The following is a 20,132-nucleotide window of genomic DNA, read 5'->3' on the forward strand; positions in this document are numbered from 1 at the left end:
TGTTGCAACCACCACACAAAAGGGTTTTTCTACACTGTTGATGCTTTCAGATATATCACATCCCAGCGAGTTCAGGTTGCACAATTAACAGTTAATTTGGTACTCTTTCGCAACAAACCTTCCATCTAAAACCAGACTTACCGCAGTAAGCAAGTTTACGGGGAAATATTGTTGCACGCCACCCTAATCTCTGAGCGGTGCAAGATTCCAGGGGTTCCAGGCGCTTACCCAGGTTTCATGTTTGCTTTCGGATTCGGAATGAGGCACAGCAGAGACACTGGTGTCTTGAGAATAATAGGATTTATTTACACATATATACAACTTGAGTCTATGATGGAGGGTTTTACAGCATCAGCACCCCAAAAGGGTATTGTTTCTCCCAGAGCCACAGCCTTGGATTCAAACAGAAATCATTACTCTCAAATGTTACTCAGATTCTTCCTTCAGCTTGCTGCTTTACTTCAAGGTCACATTACTGGAAAACTCTCAGCTTTCAGCTGTGGCTTTGTCTGTTGAAGGAGGACACTCCACTCATTTGCTGCCTTGCACCAAGATCCTTAATCCCCCACCAACCTCATTAGGAAGCTAGTTGGCTATTCCAAGAATTAGAAGGCATAACTAGCGTTTAACACTTGCTGGATTCAGGGATTAGAGGGGTCTGGCATACATCTTTACACGTTGGTTCTCAAAGAGTGTGGTGCAAGATGGCAAGTGTGGCGGGAAGATTCAAGAACTATCAAAGAAGAGAAATCAGAATGATTGTTCAATAAATAGACAACATTGCTCAATCTCCCTACGAACCTTGTGCAAACAGATCAGAATGAAGGCTCAATAAACATTGGCTGGAAACAGCCAAAGGGTATTTGGACATCTAAAAGATTAACACATTTATTATGGCACAAGCTTTTGCAGACTAGAGCTCACTTCATCAGGTGCATGAACTCGCTCCCGCTCCCGCTCCCTTCCCCTTCCCCTGCCCTGGCCTTCGCAGTATCCTCTTCTACAGTCAGTGGGACTGCGTGGTGCTATGTACCTTGCCCCCCCACACACAAATGCCCCACCTAGGAATGTGGAAGTATAATAAGAAAATCTGACTACAGGGCTGGTGCAACTCACCCTTCCCCTTCCAGGCTTCCTGCATCCCTGCCCTTGGGAAAATGATCTGAGAGATCACTTCTGCTCTATGAAAATCCAGTCTCCTGATTCCAAGAGCAAGTTTTTCAGCTGCTGGGTCCTACTTAACGTGGGGTTGCTTTGCCCCGTAGGTCTATTCTTAATCAATTGTGTATACAGGCTGAATGTTTGGTTTATTTACAGCACAAGCTAGTCGGCTCATACGGAAAGGCTTGGGTTAATTCTGCAGTGCACCACAGATGGCTTAAAAATATATTTCAGTTTCACTCAGCCGGCTCTGCTTCACAGACTCTGGTGCTGGATTGTTCCTATTCCTTAATCCTTTTGTTAGAGAGCAAAATTAAGCGGACTCCTACACAATGCAGACATGCCATCTTTCGAAGACTCAGGAGTGGGAGAGTTTACAGATTATTCACACTTTCATGAATTCACACATTCAGCTCTACAGGCCCTCTATCTGGCCTTCAAACTTCTCCCCAGGCCATGGGCCTCACCGGGCCCCACTTTGCATTCTGAGTGTTCTTGCCTGACCATAATGTTACTTGAACTCTTGTACTGCCTCTTACTTGCATTGATGGAGGATAGAGAAACTAGTCTACTGAGCAAAGGTGCTCTGCCAGCTTCCACTCTGGCCCTGCCAATCACTGGCTTGCCCTCAGAAGGTTATTGAAAACGGTTCCCCACCTTTGCTATAGCTCTTCCTCCTCGCATACCTCACCTCCATGAAATTTGGTGTTCATGTGAATGTTAATCTCAGCGTGCATATGATATTTTACTCATAATGAAACCCCAAAATCAAATATTTTAATGTTTGCATTTATTCGTATAGCTTAAAAAAATAAAAATCCAGATGCCTTAAGTAGCTTCTAGATGAGACATGGTGAGTTGTGCAAGCGATCAAACAAACCATGGCTTGCTTCTCCAACTTTTGTTTTGTTTTACAGCTGCTCTTGCCTTGTGCCTGGAGAGGGGTGGCAAACAAACCATGGTTAAGGAAGAGTGCTGGGATCATACACAATGATAAGCCATAGTTCAGGCATTCCCAAACTCTGGCCCTCCAGATGTTTTGGCCTACAACTCTCATGATCCCTAGCTAACAGGACCAGTGGTTGGGGAAGATGGGAATTGTAGTCCAAAACATCTGGAGGGCCGAAGTTTGGAGGTGCCTGCCATAGTTGAAAGAAATCTAAGTTCATAAGTCAACAGTAAACCGTGGATTAGGTTTGTTGTTTGCTTGCAATAAACAAATCACAGTTAAGCTGTTGGGCAGCTGCTTAATAAACCATGCATTAGCATTATGTGCCAACCAGGCTACAGTGGATAACAGAGATGGACAGAAGGAGGAAGCCTCCTCTTTTCTGCTCTTTCCTCACTTCAGTGTCTTGTCATTTACATTCCTGTTGTTTTAATCATAAAAAATAGAAAGCAGTCTTCAACTATTATGAAAATAAGGACTCCTTGTGTGATTTAGGGAAAGGGTGTTTTTCTTAATTAGTTGAAAGCCAGATTGCAATGGAGACTATTACATGAGTTTTCTTAGCATCCAATATGTCACATTCAGGGTAGAAACTTTTTTTAAAATGCAGTAATTAATGCTTGATTTTTTAAAAAAACCTGCTTGATTTACTCTGAATTACTTTTGAATTATGGCGCTGGAGGAGACTCTTGAGAGTCCCATGGACTGCAAGAAGATCAAACCTATCCATTCTGAAGGAAATCAGCCCTGAGTGCTCACTGGAAGGACAGATCCTGAAGCTGAGGCTCCAATACTTTGGCCACATCGTGAGAAGAGAAGACTCCCTGGAAAAGACCCTGATGTTGGGAAAGATGGAGGGCACTAGGAGAAGGGGACGACAGAGGACGAGATGGTTGGACAGTGTTCTCAAAGCTATGAACACGAGTTTGACCAAACTGCGGGAGGCAGTGCAAGATAGGACTGCCTGGCGTGCTATGGTCCATGGGGTCACGAAGAGTCGGACACGACTAAATGACTAAATAACAACAATTAGTTAGAATATTAATATTTAATGGTACCACCACCTCATCTCCCAATAATTTTGTATCTCTATCTTTCTATTTGAGATTTGCCTTAGCCTACTTTGGACCTGCATTCTTGGGTTATATACACACTATTCCAGGTATCCCCAGACTTCGGCCCTCCAGATGTTTTGGACTACAATTCCCATCATCCATGATCACTGGTCCTGTTAGTGAGGGATCATGGTAGTTGTAGGCCAAAACATCTGGAGGGCCGCAGTTTGGGGATGCCTGCACTATTCACTTAAAAAAAGCTGTGCCTGTTTCTCTCTAGCAAAAAGTCCGCCCTTCTCTTCAGAGGTTTAAGGGGATAAGTGGGTGACAAGTACCTCAGGCTTCCCATCAGGCTCTGGGTTAACAACATCTCAAATGAAGGAGAGTCTACCACTTTCCTAGCTAGTCCATTCTACTGTTGAGCAGCTCACCATAAGTTATTTGTAATGTTGAGTATTCTACATATTGAAAAGCAAACGACTCAAGTTTAAAACAAAACATGTGCTGAATTCTCACAAAGAACTACCCACCACAAATAACTACTGCAGCAGAAGTATGATTATATTTTCTGAGCCAGCTGAGGGGGAAACTAAAGTAGGTAATATTTTGCTTTTCCCTTTTCATGAAACAATCCTAAAGCAAGAAAGCTTGAAGGCTTGTCAATTTGTCATCCTGTCAAGCAAGAAAGCCCTTTGAAGTTTGGTAGCGAACAATAATGGATAGAATTTGGTTATACGGGGATCATGTTTAACACAAGTGGCATCTCCAGACCCCACATGCTCCCTTGTCAAGTTGAATTCCTTGCGACTACAAAGTGTGTCAGGTGGGAAAGTGCCACATCTACAATGCTAAGTTTACAGTGCTCTGTTCTTTCGGTTAAAAATATATATAATGTTTTCTGTGTTAAATTGTGGAACACCCCAAAAAAATTCTCACTGTGCTGGGTGAGAATAAATTTGCCTTCAAAACAATATTTCCTGCCCTAGGATTATGAAAAACCTTTTTCTTCCTGATGTGTGAGAGTGATGCCGCAAAATCAAATAATTTCAATTTCTTGATACTCCGTTTGGTACAAATGGTGATAATCTTGATGTTAGCAACAAAGTCAACATTCTATTCAGGTGTTTAATAGTATTTTGGTTTAATATTCCCAAGGGACATTTTAAGCAGAATAGACCATTTAAGGCCATTAATCCTCAAAACTCAATTTTATTTGCACCATCTACTCAAATACACATTATCTGAGCCAAATATTGTGATGTTATAATATATAAATTTATAAAGCTTCAAGTGAGGAACTCAAACTATTATCTTTATTCTGCCCTGCGTGTGAAAACGGTTATGTCCATGGAGATTCTTTCTGTCCATATATGGTGTTGTCTCTTTCACTTCCCAGGTGTTGTTCTCTCCCATTGTGACTTGGGGTGGAACTGAATCTTGAAGCTTCTCAGAGGTCTTATCTCTCCATCCTTTGCTTCGATGTCTCGGAACAGGTCACAGTCTGCTAGAAACCATTCTGTCTCACCAGTAAAAACATGTCGCAGATCTTCGCTGTTGTGGGGGCTGCCTCCATTAAGGCAGGCAGAATCAGAAGTGATAGGTGGGTTTTCAAACCCGTCTGTGTAAGTTGAGTCACAGGAATGAGGATAGATAAGGATCCAGTCTGCCAGGACAAAAATGGACAAAAGCTTGAAAAGCCATGGGATGATTGACAGAGGATTAGAACAGGCATAGCCAAACTCGGCTCTCCAGATGTTTTGGGACTACAACTCCCATCATCCCTAGCTAACAGGACCGGTGGTCAGGAATGATGGGAATTGTAGTCTCAAAACATCTGGAGGGCCGAGTTTGCCTATGCCTGGATTAGAACGTTGTGTGAATGCTCCATAAATAACCCAAAATGGGTAGGGTCTCCTCACCAAGCTAGATACCGGTAGTTTATAGCTGGCTCCCTGAATCTCTCCTTCAGAGCAGGCTGGCGGCAGCAAGAAAAGTGTTGATAGGGCAAAGATGGCACGTCCTCTTCCTCACCCCCTCCTCCAGCAGCTAGTGCTGAAGATGTGTCAAAGATGTGTGGGATGGATGGGTGCATTATAGTTTTTTCCCCCATATATTTGTTTTGAGACCAATTTTACCGTGTTCTTCTTGACAGATATTCATAGCTGCCAAGTTATCCCTTTTTTAAAGGGAAATTCCATTATGCTGAATAGGCTTCCTCGCGAGAAAAGGGAAAACTTGGCAGCTATGCAGATATTACCTATACGGAACTTAAACTGCAGATTTCCTTTTTTTTAAGTGGCGGGGGCAGGATCTACATCTCCAGGGCAGATCTGTGTTAGTTAGACTCGATTCCATATTTAATCTATCTTTTTTAAAAACAACTCAGAATTCAGGTTTTTGAGCGTCTAGATCAGGCATTCCCAAACTGCGGCCCTCCAGATGTTTTGGCCTACAACTCAAATTATCTCCAGCTAACAGGACCAGCGGTTGGGGTAGATGGGAATGGTAGTCAACATCTGGAGGGCCGAAGTTTGGGGGATGCCTGGTCTGGATATTAGTGAAGTGCAAAATATAGGAAAAAACTGATGGGCATATATGGCACAACTTGACTAGAGAGGCAAGTGCTGCATTGTTCAATCTTAAGAACCACAAAGACATCATATCCAAGCCAGCTGACAACGTAGTTATTTTGAATGAAAATGATTACTTCACAGAAGCATTATTGACCGCTTAAGAATACTGTGCACTATACTAGGTGCCATAATGATCCAATCACACAGACGAAAAAGGAAAGAGCAAGAATAAGTAGCTTTGGGATTACCGGAAGGATATATTGATAGGTCTTTTTCAGACATCCATGCTCAATGAGTAGGAATTGTCTGTGGATGCAATGTCAAAGACATAGATCCAGAAAAATAATTCTACTTCAGTTTTCACAAGCAATGCATGAGCAGGGCTTTATTTGGACATCAGTCCCATTGCAATCCATCCCAGCGAAGGCTACGTTGTAACAAAAATAAATACTAAGCCTTAAAATAAATGCTTAGTAAATGAAAGTTTGTGCCAATGAAAGATCCTGTCTCGATACACATGCATGTCTTTTCAAAGTGCCACTGCAAAACTGTGTGTCACTAAAATCAAACTGGGTAGTTCTGAGTAAATGTTAGGATTCATTCACATATCCAAAAGTAGCAAAATATACTATGTAATCAGAATACAGTTTTGAGAGGTCCTTTGATTAGTTAGAGGGTTCGCAGTAAAGGCCTGAATCTGCTCTTAGTAATACCCTTGGTAGAGGCTCCGGTAACTACAGTGGGATGCATTTCCTGAAGAATAAACAGCAAGTTCAGATAGGTTCACTGAAAGGCTTTACACAATATTTAAAGTGCATTTCCCTAGAAAATTCATGGTGTGTCATTCTCTTTCAATATGCAGGGGTTCCATTTAACACATTTCTCCTGACTGAAATGGGAAAGCATCAATAAGGTTCCATTTGCAGCTTCTCATTGGCTCTGGTACTTATATTCTGTGCAGTGTATAATCAAAGTGAAAAAAATGAGGTATGTTACACAGAGGGCCATTGAAATATTTGCTTCAGATCCATTAAAATGAGGTTATTTTTAGAAAGAAACTACAGAATCAGATATGCAGCCATTTGTCAGCAAGGCCAAAGCTCTGGAAACCACCAGGCTATTTTGTGAGGATCATATAGGACGGCAAAAGAACATTCTGCCATTGCTGAATAATTCCAACATGCACACCCCCAGCTAATTCATTGTCTCTGAAGTGGGAGACTTTGAAACAACACTGTTTCTCTCTACTGTACTTCCAGCAGTGCTAGATTATGAATAACATCACAATTTTCATGTTTGCGCCAAATGCCAAATGCCACTGGTCTGCAGTGTCGTTTATGCTGGACAACAGAATTGCTGTTCATGATGGTGGTAAATGGGGTTCATTTTCCCAACGCCAGTTATTTCTTTTAAACTTGGATGGGGAACCTGTGGCCCTCCAGATGTGTTTGCACTTCAGCTCCCATCTGCTGCAGCCATTACGGTCAACAGACAGAGATTGTGGGAGTTATAGCCCAGCAACATTTGAAGGTCCGCAATTTCTACACCCCTGCCTTAAAGCATCTACATGCAACTTTCAACCAAATGCATTCCCATAGGTGTGGGTCCAGCCCACTGAAAGCAGAGACATTTCCCCCACCAAACTAGATCCAAGGTAGATAGCAAGGATACTTCCACATGGGACTCTTTTCATCATTCAAATGCACTCATGCATGGAGTGCTTTTGACTCCTATAGTTCACATTCTCTCTGTTCTTCAGCTAACTCTCTGTTCTCTCATCTGCCTGTGTAATAGAGCAGAGAGACCTTTGTTAAGCACATACAACTGTGTTTTGGGTCATCTTTAGCATATGCGGTGCCGGGGTACAAAGATCTTCCTAGCACCCCAATTTTGGGGGGGGGGCAGGTCAAGGTTGCTGAGCTTTTTTTCAGAAGGGCAGCTCAAAGTTGCTGAGCTTTTAAAGAGGGGAACAGCGAAAACCACTAACATGAAAAAAATAAAGAGCGGCAGCGATAACTCCATCTTTCCGTTTTTGCGATTATGCGAAAGTGAAAGACACCACTAGGGGGCGCCGCCGGATACGTTGATTCTGCAGCTCTTCCACAAAAGAGAATGGAAATGACCCATCGACCGCAATCATCCGGGAATTGCGGTTAAGAGCTTAGGCGGCTTCAGCGGCAGGCGCCCCCCAGAATTCGGCGCCTGGATGCACTGCACCCCTTGCACCCGTGGGTAAAGACGGCCCTGCCCTCACTGACTGGCTAGCTAGATGAGATTCCAAGTGCTTGGCCTATATTTGTGTATACGGCACTGATATATGTAACAAGCACAGCAAAAAATGATAATGTGTGAAATGGCCCCCAGTCACAGACTTTACTTAGCTGCATCCTAAGCCCAAGCATCTTTGAATAGATTCCCCTGTTTATCTTGGCCTGTTTCAACTTGCGGATCTCCCAGTCTACCAGAAATGCACATACTTTTAATGCAGGGAAGGATGTGGGGTTTTATTTATAGCACAATGAACACATAATCATGACCATGATCCCCATAGCAGTCATGGCCGCAAAGGTGTTTGTGCGTCAGCTGCATTGAGTATGATTAGGACGCATCATAAAAGGTGTCTGATCTATTGTTTAACACAAGGTGGTCAACGGCAACCAGTGAGTCCTATCGCAATTGCCTAGAGAGGCACATGGCTCTGTAAGGGTGATCTAGATGCAGCTGAAAGCACATTCTATAAAGCCCATTGTAAGCAGCTTGGCAGTGATTTGTGGTTCCTGGCAGGTGAACAAAAATGTTTCCGCTGGAAACTTTCTATCAGGACTTTGAAAGCAAACCCCAGGGCTTGAGGCCAGCAAGAGAAGAGAAAGGGACTCTGTATAAGGATAAATACCACATGCTAAGGATGAAAAAGAACAACATGGTATGCAAAATAGCCAGCATGGCTTGGTAGTTACTGTGTTCAGCTAGAACCACGGAGATAGGAGTTCAAATCCCTACAAAGCTCCTGGAATGATCATGGGTGACTGCTGTCTCTCATCCTAATCTACCCCACAAGATTGTTGTAAAGATAAAATGAGCAGGTGAAGAACTATATTTGCTGCCCTGAGATACTTGGAGAAAGAAATAATAAAGGAAGTATACAAATGAGGAAATCAATTAACAAAAACCTCATGGGGGTGTTTACATAATGGAGGGGAACTGAGTTGGGTTGCTTGATTTCTCATCAGCGTACCATCCTCAGATATTTCTGTGCGTACACATTACCATCAGGGCTACGAGGAAAGTGCTTGTATGGCTTTGTGTATAGTGACCTCCAGCCCTCAGTGGTCTGTGAATGTACAAGAACGTTTATCAGTTGACTGACTTTCCTTTATGGTCCATACAAAAGCACATGCCACTTTCCATAGAGAAAGCAGTGCTTTTTTTAATCATTGCATCTGTAGACTATTAAGCGGCGGAAAGCTATTTTTATTCCAGTGCGGCTTTGAATTGCAGAAAATGTAAGGCAATATGTAAGGAGATAGGTCTTTTTAAAATCTGAGGGTACTTCAAGCTGTATTATTAGACACTGCTGCTTCCCCTCCTTTATCCTTCCAAGCCTCATGGTTAAGAGGCTGATGCTCTTAACAGGGTTGGGAACCATGGCTATAGAGTAGGGGACCCCCTTTTCTGTTGAGGGCTGTATTACCTCAGATGCAATCTATTTGGGGCTGCATGCTGACACTGCCCAGGTTTGAAGCTAGACCCAAATGTGGGTTGGGCGACACACACCCATGTCCTTCTCTCTCTCTCTCTCTCTCTCTCTCTCTCTCTCTCTCTTCTGCTTTTGTGCTGCATTTCTGGCTCGGGGGCAAGCACCCCCCTTTTTCCACCCAAAGATTGCCCCTGTTCAAAAAAAGGGGGGGGGAATCACCTATGAATTTACTCCTAGGAGGCCAATTACTGTGAATTCCTTTGGGAACTGAATGTGTGAACTGGGAGTGGACAGAGACCAATTAACTTTGTTTTCTCTCCTTATAGGAGGCAAAACTGGGTTCACGGGATGAAACACTGGCGCTGTAAACATATGTGTGAAAAGCATAGGTTTTAACATAAATAAAATGTCCAGCCATCTTTGAAAAAAAAAGTCTAGGACAAGCCGCCTGGCACAAAGCGTTGGCGCACAGTATTGCTGCTTATATTTCTTGCCCCTGGAGCGGACAAGAGGAGTGGCAATTCCTTGCAGAACACCCCAGATCTCATCAAGTTCAATGAGAGGGGGTGAGCCTTCCAGTGGTGGTAGAAGTGGGGGTGGGGCATGGCAGTGTGGGGGCAGGGAACAGCACATTCCCATTTCGTCTTAGGTGGCAAAACAGGAAGAACCATCCCTGCATACAGTGGTACCTCGGGTTACAGACGCTTCAGGTTACAGACTCCGCTAACCCAGAAATAGTACATTGGGTTAAGAACTTTGCTTCAGGATGAGAACAGAAATTGTGTGGTGGCTGTTGTGATGTGGGGTTTGTGATTTCAGCTCTCTTGACAAAACATGCTGGAGACAGTTCTCTAGTAACAGCTCTTTATTAAAGTGAACAAGACTGACTGTGAGGGCAGGAAGGCTACATTTATAGGGACAGGGGACTGGCTAGGAAGGGATACATTTTGGAGGGAACAATATCAGGCAATCACAGTGCTGCCTTTTGGAGGGAACCAATAAGACAGAGGATCCAAATACAGCAGCTTAAATGAACCAATAGTAGCTGTACCCTCTGGAACCAAAAGGCAGTTACTTTATCCTAATGCAAATACAGACAATAATAATACAGATATAAAATCCTTTGACTCAATACACAACACCCCTCCCCCCCTAGTGAGCACAGCAGACGTAATCCCTCAGGTACTGTGGGGTCCTACAACTTCTACCTGATCTCCTGACAACAGGTGTTGCAGGTTCTGGATTGGGTGTTACCTGTGGTGGAGGGGCTGCTATAGGGGTTTCGTCAGGAACAGATGGAGTCCCAGACACCTCAGGGTCCCCTACCTGTACCTCGTCATCCTGAGGACTAGCAGACCCTGGTTCATTTGCTGAAGCCCCTGGTGACTGCACCTCTGGGCCATCTTCACTCTGGTCTTGCAGCTGTGCGTCATTAGCCAGGGATGAATTATCTGACTCCTCCCTGCTGAGCGCCCGGCGCCTCAGCTGATCTATATGTCTCCTCCAAACTTGCCCATTTTCCAAGGTCACATAATAGGACACAGGTCCACTAGCCCGGGTGATCACACCGGCCACCCACCGCGGACCTCGTGAATAGTTCCTCACCCAGACCAGATCTTCAGGGGCGAGATACCTTGTTGTGTCAGTCTCAGCCTGGGGGGTTGCTCTTGAATTACGGTTTGGCATTTTATCTGGGTGGACATAATCCAGCACCGTTACCAGTCTTCTACCTAAGAGCAGCTCGGCTGGCGACTTGCCCGTCGCAGTACACGGCGTCGCATGCTGCAAAAATAACATTCGTGCAATGCGAGCCGACCAGTTACCCTCCATTAAGCGCGCAATGGATTCTTTGGCTGTTCGTACCATGCGCTCAGCCTGCCCATTGGAGGATGGGTGAAAGGGCGCGGATGTGACCCCTCTTATGAAGTTATCAGCCAAGAATGCCCTGAATTCTTGGGATACAAAAGCTGCCCCATTATCTGATACAATGGTCTCAGGTAACCCGTGGGTAGCAAACAGCTGCCTCAACACCTTGATTACGGCAGCTGATGCCATGCTAGGGACCATCGCCACTTCTAACCATTTGGAATATGCATCAACGATAACCAAAAAGACCTTCCCTTGGAATGGCCCAGCAAAATCTATGTGCAGCCGGCTCCAGGGAGTCCTGGACTGCTCCCACCAGTGGACTGGTGCTCTGGCCACTTCTGGCCGCACCTCTTGGCATGCCTTGCATGTTCGTACCCATTGTTCTATGTTCTGGTCCATTCCAGGCCACCACACATAACATCGGGCTAGCGACTTCATCCTGACCATTCCTGGGTGTCCCATGTGAAGCGTCTCAAGAACCCTGTTTCTCAGTGGTGCTGGGATGATCACCCTATCTCCCCATAGGAGACAACCCTTATGCATGGACAATTCGTGCTGCCTTGTCGCATAAGGCCTGAATTTTTCTTCATGCGGACCACCTGGCCACCCCCTCCCCACCCAAGTGAGCACACGGGAGAGAACAGCATCTTTCCTCGTTTTCTCAGCTATATCAGTAGCTGTTACAGGAGCCCCCGGAAGTGTTTCTAGCATCATAATGTGCTCCGCCGGAGCAGGATCCTCATTGCTCCCGCCAGGAAGGGGCAATCGACTCAGCGCATCAGCGTGGCACAACTGTTTCCCCGGCACATGGGTCAAGGTGTACTGGAACCCATTCAGGAATATTGACCAACACAACATTCTGGGGGAGAGAATTTGTGGTGTTTGTTTGTTTGGGTTGAACAACCCTAACAGTGGTTTGTGGTCCGTTTCAATGGAGAAATGGCGACCGTACAAATAATCATAGAACTTTTTGATTCCTGACACAATTGCTAGTGCCTCTTTATCAATTTGAGCATAGTTGCGCTCCGTGGGTGACAACGTACGGGAATAGAAAGAGATGGGCTTTTCCGACCCATCCGGTTCCCTATGACTCAGCACAGCCCCCAGGCCGTATTGAGAGGCATCACATGCCAGGACCAGCGGCTTCGACTCATCATAATGAGCAAGGACGCTCCTGCTACTCAGCATTTCTCGCAAGGAGTCAAAAGCCTTCTGCTGCTCCCGCCCCCATCGCCACACAGTCTTTTTCTGCAAAAGTCTATGTAATGGTTCAGCTACCGAAGCTTTCTGGGGTAAGAATGAATGATAAAAGTTAATAAGTCCCAGGAATGACTGCAACTCCGTCTTGTTCTGTGGTCGTGGTGCCTCGATGATGGCCTTAATCTTAGCATCTGTGGGGTGGATGCCTGATGCATCAATTTTAAACCCCAAGAAATCCACAGTTGGCACCCCAAAACTGCATTTTTCTTTTTTCAGTTGCAACCCCACCTCCTTGAACTTGAGCAACACTGCACGGACATGCGCAACCAGTTCCTGTGGGTCTTTTCCAGCAATCAAAACGTCATCAAAAAATGGCAAGACCCCCGGCAGACCCCTTAACAGGCGTTCCATGAGCCCTTGAAAAATCCCTGGGGCCACACAAACTCCGAACTGTAATCTGTTAACTCTGAACGCCCCTTTATGTGTGACAATAGTCTGTGCTTCCGCTGATTGTGGGGTTACTGGCAGCTGTTGGTAAGCTTGTGCCAGGTCAATTTTGGTGAACACCTTGCCCCCAGCCAGTTTAGCCAACAGATGTGATACGACTGGAATGGGGTATGAGTTTCCCCTGAGTGCCTTATTGATAGTACATTTGTAATCTGCACATATCCTGACTTCCCCATTTGCTTTAAGGGGCGTGACGATTGGAGTCTCCCACTTAGCAGAGTCCACGGGTGAGAGAACTCCCTGCTTGACCAATTTATCCAGCTCTGCCTCGATCTTGGGTTGCAGTGCAAATGGCACTCGCCTTGGTTTGAGTCGGATTGGGGCCACCCCGGGGTCCAACTCAAAGTCAACTGGGGGCCCTTTATAACAACCCAGTTTTCCATTAAAGAGACCAGCAAATTCCTTGCATAATGCCTCGCTCATCTCAGGGCAGGTTTGGATTGAATTAAGCCCTGAGATACTCAGTCCCAGGGCGGGGAACCAGTCAGTGCCCAGGAGACTGGGGCGACTGCCCTTCGCAATCACCAGTTTGAGTACAGCCTGTTTGTCCCGGAACTGTACTCTCACGGCACACATTCCCATAACATGGATGCGGCCTGCTGAGTACGACTGCAAGGTTGCCGGGAAGGGCTCCAGAGGGGGCAACTTACCCCTGGGGAAGAATGTCTTCGCAGTCTGGTCCGACACGATGGTGAATGCAGATCCGGAGTCCACCTCCATGTCGCACTGCTGACCCTCAATCTTCACCTTGACGTGTGCCTTGCCTTGTGCTGGAAACTGCACGGCCCTCCCGTTGATCTCCGTTACGTAGTGGCAGTCCTTTAGAAAACGAGGTGCTGTGGGCGGTCTGCGATGCTCCAGTCTAGGTGCTCCTGTCGCTCCCGACGCCGCCGATCTACAGACCCTGGCGATGTGACCCGTCTTTCCGCACGTCCGGCACATAGCATCCCTGAAACGACAACTCTTCCGCTCATGGTTTCCGCCACAACCTGGGCAACTGCCTCGGCGATCTTTGTGCACTGTGCAGGCCTAACGCACCAACTCACCCCCACGGACTGGGCTCTGGCTCGGAGTAGCCTCTAGCTCGTCCATGGCATGCGCAACTTCTATCTGTGGCTTAGTGGCCTTGCGACTGGCATCAAGCTCCTCTCTTTCATAATTCTCTGTGGCGGTGGCCTCCTTCAAGGCTGAAGCAAGGGTAACCTCTTCTTTAGCCACGATGCGTCTTCTGGCTTTCTTGCTGCTCAGACCACCAATAAACCGATCCAGGAGAGTCTCTTCCAGATTTTGGAAGCCACAGTGCTGAGCGAGCTTCCGGAGTTCAGCCAGAAATGCGGATACAGACTCCCCAGCACGCTGCTGCCTCTTATGGAACTCCATCCGCCGGGCCATCTTGGTCTCAGTAGGCGCCAAGTGGCTTGTTAGGCAGGCAAGAATATCTTTGAGAGATGTCTCACTCAGCTTCGCTGGAGCAAGTAATGCCTTGGCCAGCTTGAAGGTCTCGGGCCCACAGTAGCTCAGGAATGTGGCCCTTCTTTTGCTGGCATCGGTGATCCCTTGAGCCACTGCAAAGAACTCGAAGCGTTCGACGTAGTCTTCCCACGTGTGGGGCTCTGATGGCTGGAAGGGCTCCAATACCCTTGGACTCTCCATTGTCCTAGCGGGCAGGGTCGTCTTCTCAGCTGGCCAGTGAGTCTTGTTCTCAGCTGCAATCCGGACTCTGAGGCAGGGTTGTGTTTAACCGCTCCTCAGCATTCCGGATCCCACCTTCGTCGCCAGTTGTTGTGACGTGGGGTTTGTGATTTCAGCTCTCTTGACAAAACATGCTGGAGACAGTTCTCTAGTAACAGCTCTTTATTAAAGTGAACAAGACTGACTGTGAGGGCAGGAAGGCTACATTTATAGGGACAGGGGACTGGCTAGGAAGTGATACATTTTGGAGGGAACAATATCAGGCAATCACAGTGCTGCCTTTTGGAGGGAACCAATAAGACAGAGGATCCAAATACAGCAGCTTAAATGAACCAATAGTAGCTGTACCCTCTGGAACCAAAAGGCAGTTACTTTATCCTAATGCAAATACAGACAATAATAATACAGACATAAAATCCTTTGACTCAATACACAACAGTGGCAGCGGGAGGCCCCATTAGCTAAAGTGGTACCTCAGGTTAAGAACAGTTTCAGGTTAAGAACGGACCTCCAGAACGAATTAAGTTCTTAACCCGAGGTACCACTGTATAGTGGTAACCCAGGAACCTCTTTGCAGCCTAATTAGTTTGGTTTGTGCCAAGCACAAAAGGCCAAAGGATTACATCGTCAAGGGAATAAAATAACATGCCCTCCATCTGCTAGGTTGATTTCTATTGACTCTGTATCAAGTGTATCTTAAATCAATATCCAGATTTTATACTTTAAAGACTACCATGTGGGTTTTTATAAATCCCTGCTTTCTGCCCTACACAGGAGCTTAATGTTCCAATAAGAAGCAGATCAAAATCAAGGATGGTTCAAATTTTTTTTTTCCCCAGAAAGAAAGTGGCCATTGTTTATTTGTCCCAATGTAGTTTGCTGCAAAATAATACTTCTTGTACTTTGCACAATGATAATAATAATATAATAATTTATTATTTATACCCCACCCATCTGGCTGAGTTTCCCCAGCCACTCTGGCCGGCTTCCAGCAAAAGATTAAAAATAAATGAGCGAACCTTATTAGTTTGTGAAGAACTTCCTGAACTGCCATCTTAAATGGACCCTCTAGGCATCCTTTTTATTGAGCATTCGTGATTATTTCTGCTCAATATGTTATTGGGGCGAGGGACCCAGGTGGCGCTGTGGTTAAACCACTGAGCCTAGGGCTTGCTGATCAGAAGGTCGGTGGTTCGAATCCCTGTGACGGGGTGAGCTCCCGTTGCTTGGTCCCAGCTCCTGCCAACCTAGCAGTTCGAAAGCACGTCAAATTGCAAGTAGATAAATAGGAACCGCTACAGCGGGAAGGTAAACGGCGTTTCCATGTGCTGCTCTGGTTTGCCAGAAGCGGCTTTGTCATGCTGGCCACATGACCTGGAAGCTATACGCCGGCTCCCTCGGCCAATAATGCGAGATGAGCGCGCAACCCCAGAGTCGGTCACGACTGGACCTAATGGTCAGGGGTCCCTTTACCTTTTTATGTTATTGGGGCAGTCACAAGCCATCCTGCTTTCAATACAGGTTGCACCTGCAAAGGTTTTGGGGGAGTCACACTGCTTCATTGCCAATTGGCACATGACATCACCTATAACTTCTTGGTGAAATCCTGTTACCTTTTATGTCACAAAAGTTCTGATTTCCTTTGCGTTCCACTTCTGTTGTGCTATAGCCCTTCCTTGCAGCAATAATGTGGTAGCAATGGGGAAGCATTGCAGAACAAACTGAAGCAGAATAAATCCATCATTAATCATGCACTGTTATTGTGTCATGAACATGTCACAAAATACAGCTGCAATAAAATAGCAGTCTGGAGGGGGACCAAAGTTGCTGTATTTTGCAGATGGGCTTCCATTATGTCCTGTATCCGCAGCATTCCCCGCCTTCTTTTCACTCCCATGTTTTTGTGTAACATCCAGCCTGAGGGAAAGTTCCTTGAAACTCAATAGCTAGCTCATTACTTTACAGCTTCCTTGTAAGGTATTATGCCACTGCTTGGATTTTAATTAAAGGATCAACAGAGCTTCCAGCATGTTTTGTCTACTTTGTTGATTTGTGTAAATATTGAGCTATGACTGGGCAACATATTGAATTATTACTAGGATAAACCTGAGTACTTCCTTCTCTTGCATTACAAAAGGGCAGTACACAAAGCATCTAAAGAAGATGTTTCATGGCTGTTCCTTCTTAGTGGTTTACTGCCTGACAAAAAACTATGAAGAAGTTATAATATAGAGCAAGCTGTGTTAAGTGACAAACTTCACAAAGAAAGCCTTTTGTAATTTACTGACTCACATTTGCGTGTTTGATGTTAGCCGCTCTGAGCCCGGCTTTGGTTGGGGAGGGCGGGATATAAATAAAATTTATTATTATTATTACTACTACTACTACTACTACTACTATTAAAAAGTTTAAACTGAGCTCAGGTTGCAGGTGGATTTGTCTTAGCAGGTACTCGGCAGCATAGCTGCCAAGTTTTCCCTTTTCTCACGAGGAAGCCTATTCAGCATAAGGGAAAATCCCTTAAAAAAAGGGATAACTTGGCAGCTATGCTCGGCAGCCTTTTCTTCTCCTTCTCAGACTTTTCTCTTTGTGCTTCCTGGATCAAGCAAGGAGCCATGTGGCCAATAGCTCTCAGCTGCAAGTAAAATCAAGTGAACTGCATCTCTCCAAAATAGAGATTTGAAAGCCTGCGTCTTTGCTAACCTGAAGACTGCACGATCCTTTTGGTAAGGAAACCAAGTTCTTTTTCATTTGGAACCTTTTCCATCTTCATTTTATTGCCAGCAGATGGAGACTTGTTTGGTATAACTTCTGGAAACTTCGTGAGTAAAATATTCACTTATTTTGAAAGCTCAATGTTTGTAATTGATTCTAGCTTAAGTATTTTTATGGGGATCATCTGTTTAAAGGTGGGTGAGGGTAGATGCCCGTGGAGCAATCACCACTGTGCAGTAGAGAGTAGGAATCTCTCTTCCAAACCTCTTTCTCCAACAAGCCTTGCTTCTTTTCTCCCTATGATGCCCACTTCTTGTTGTGGCTCAGATCTTAGGCCATGGCTCAGGGGTAGAGCACCTGCCTTGCATGCAGAAGGTCCCAGGTTCAATCCCCATCATCTTTAGGTAGGGCTGGGAGAGAACCCTGCCTGAAACCATGGTATTGCTGTTGCCAGTCATGTATTTAGTATCAGTAGCTGCATGCTGTGAGCAAAATATACAAGATGTTCTCCTGTCTTGTGAATTTGCAGTACAAGCTTAGGATCCCAGGCTGTGACTCAGCTGAAGGCTGTTGCCACAGTAGCAGCTCCATAGTTTATATGGCAAGGGCTGTATATACTCTGGCAATCGATCAAGCAATCAGGAGTCTGCTCCAAGGTGACCTAGATTCTATGCCAAGATAAATTACCTGCTGTGAATTATATGTATAATGTAAATGATGCATATTTGCATGGTTTATTTTGGTTCTGCTAAGCATAGCTGCCAAGTTATCCCCTTTTTAAAGGGATTTTCCCTTATGCTGAATAGGCTTCCTCGCAAGAAAAGGGAAAACTTGGCAGCTATGCTGCTAAGTCTGATGATGAGCAATGCAGGGCTGAAACCCCACGCCTGATCACAGGAAATATTGCTCAACCTCTTTTGAAATTTCATCAGGCTTTAGGATATGAAGATCTATTTTTTATATATATATACCAAGGACCAGACATGTAGGTTACAAGCAGGGCTTTGGACAGACTTGGACTACTTATGTGTATAGCAGACCTTCCAAGTGTCCCTATTTTCCAGGGGTGTCTCTGATTTAGAGAAGCTGTCCTGGTTTCTGTTTTGATCCCAGAATGTCCTGTTTTTCTTTAGGATGTCCCTATTTTCATTGGAGAAATGTTGGAGGGTATGGAGTTATCTGACCCCTGAGCCATCTGAAGGCAATTCTGTATAGGAAAGTGTTTTTTTTAATGTTTAATGTTTTCTTATGTTATTATATATATTGGAAGCTGCTCAGAGTGGCTGGGCAACCCAGTAAGATGTGTCAAATAGTCAAATTATCGTTATGGAATGGGAGGTCCCTATTTTCATCAGAGAAATGTTAGAGGGTATGGTATAGAACCTGGTTTGAATTGCAGGTTGTATACAAGATGGGAAATATGCTGTCTCCCACTATGTGGATATTACGTGTAACCCAGGTGTTGACATGAACTGGCTCTGAATCAGATCATTAGTCTAGCTAATCCTCTGTATTGTTTACATGGATTGTCAGCGGCCTTGAGGGAGATATTTTCCTGTTTGAAATCCTCTGTTCTTCAAGAGGTTGACCTTCTGTGCACAAATCACATGCTCTTCATCTGAGCTATTGGCCCTCCCCTTCACATTGCCCATATGCTTTCCAAATCCAACACCACAGTCCTCAGACCTTGAATCTTGCCTTTGAATACAAAGGCCAAGATCTGGAGGCTCCTGCCCGGTACAATCAGAGAGAGGAGATAGTAGTTGCGGAGGGGTATGACTGGTTCCCCTTTGACACCCTGGCAAAATGCATACATAGACTGAGCCTTGTAGTACATAAAGGTAAAAGGTAAAGGGTAAAGGGACCCCTGACCATTAGGTCCAGTCGTGACCGACTCTGGGGTTGCGCGCTCATCTCGCATTATTGGCCGAGGGAGCCGGCGTATAGCTTCCAGGTCATGTGGCCAGCATGACAAAGCTGCTTCTGGCAAACCAGAGCAGCACATGGAAACGCCGTTTACCTTCCCGCTGTAGCGGTTCCTATTTATCTACTTGCACTTTGAGGTGCTTTCGAACTGCTAGGTTGGCAGGAGCTGGGACCAAGCAACGGGAGCTCACCCCGTCACAGGGATTCGAACCGCCAACCTTCTGGTCAGCAAGCCCTAGGCTCAGTGGTTTAACCACAGCGCCACCTGGGTTGACAATAAAAAATAGAAGAAAAAAGTAACTGTTGTGACGTGGGGTTTGTGATTTCAGCTCTCTTGACATAACATGCTGGAGACAGTTCTCTAGTAACAGCTCTTTATTAAAGTGAACAAGACTGAAGACTGAGGAGAGGAAAGCTACATTTATAGGGACAGGGGACTAGCTAGGAAGGGATACATTTTGGAGGGAACAATATCAAGCAATCACAGTGCTGCCTTTTGGAGGAAACCAATAAGACAGAGGATCCAAATACAGCAGCTTAAATGAACCAATAGTAGCTGTACCCTCTGGAACCAAAAGGCAGTTACTTTATCCTAATGCAAATACAGACAATAATAATACAGATATAAAATCCTTTGACTCAATACACAACACCCCTCCCCCCCTAGTGAGCACAGCAGACGTAATCCCTCAGGTACTGTGGGGTCCTACAACTTCTACCTGATCTCCTGACAACAGGTGTTGCAGGTTCTGGATTGGGTGTTACCTGTGGTGGAGGGGCTGCTATAG

At 45.4% G+C, this 20,132-nt stretch overlaps 1 long non-coding RNA gene across 1 annotated transcript; it reads right to left on the reverse strand.

The window, feature by feature from the left end:
* Positions 1 to 283: 283 nt before the first annotated feature.
* LOC148685934 (uncharacterized) lies at positions 284 to 1,244 on the reverse strand. The gene is made up of 2 exons (XR_015949845.1): positions 1,117 to 1,244; positions 284 to 733 (listed from the first exon to the last, which is right to left on the reverse strand). It is a non-coding gene; the product is annotated as an uncharacterized LOC148685934 (long non-coding RNA).
* Between the last annotated feature and the right edge of the window lie 18,888 nt (positions 1,245 to 20,132).

This window comes from Zootoca vivipara, chromosome 4 (genome assembly GCF_965207765.1).
Source record: "Zootoca vivipara chromosome 4, rZooViv2.hap1.1, whole genome shotgun sequence".
Taxonomy (NCBI): Eukaryota; Metazoa; Chordata; class Lepidosauria; order Squamata; family Lacertidae; genus Zootoca; species Zootoca vivipara.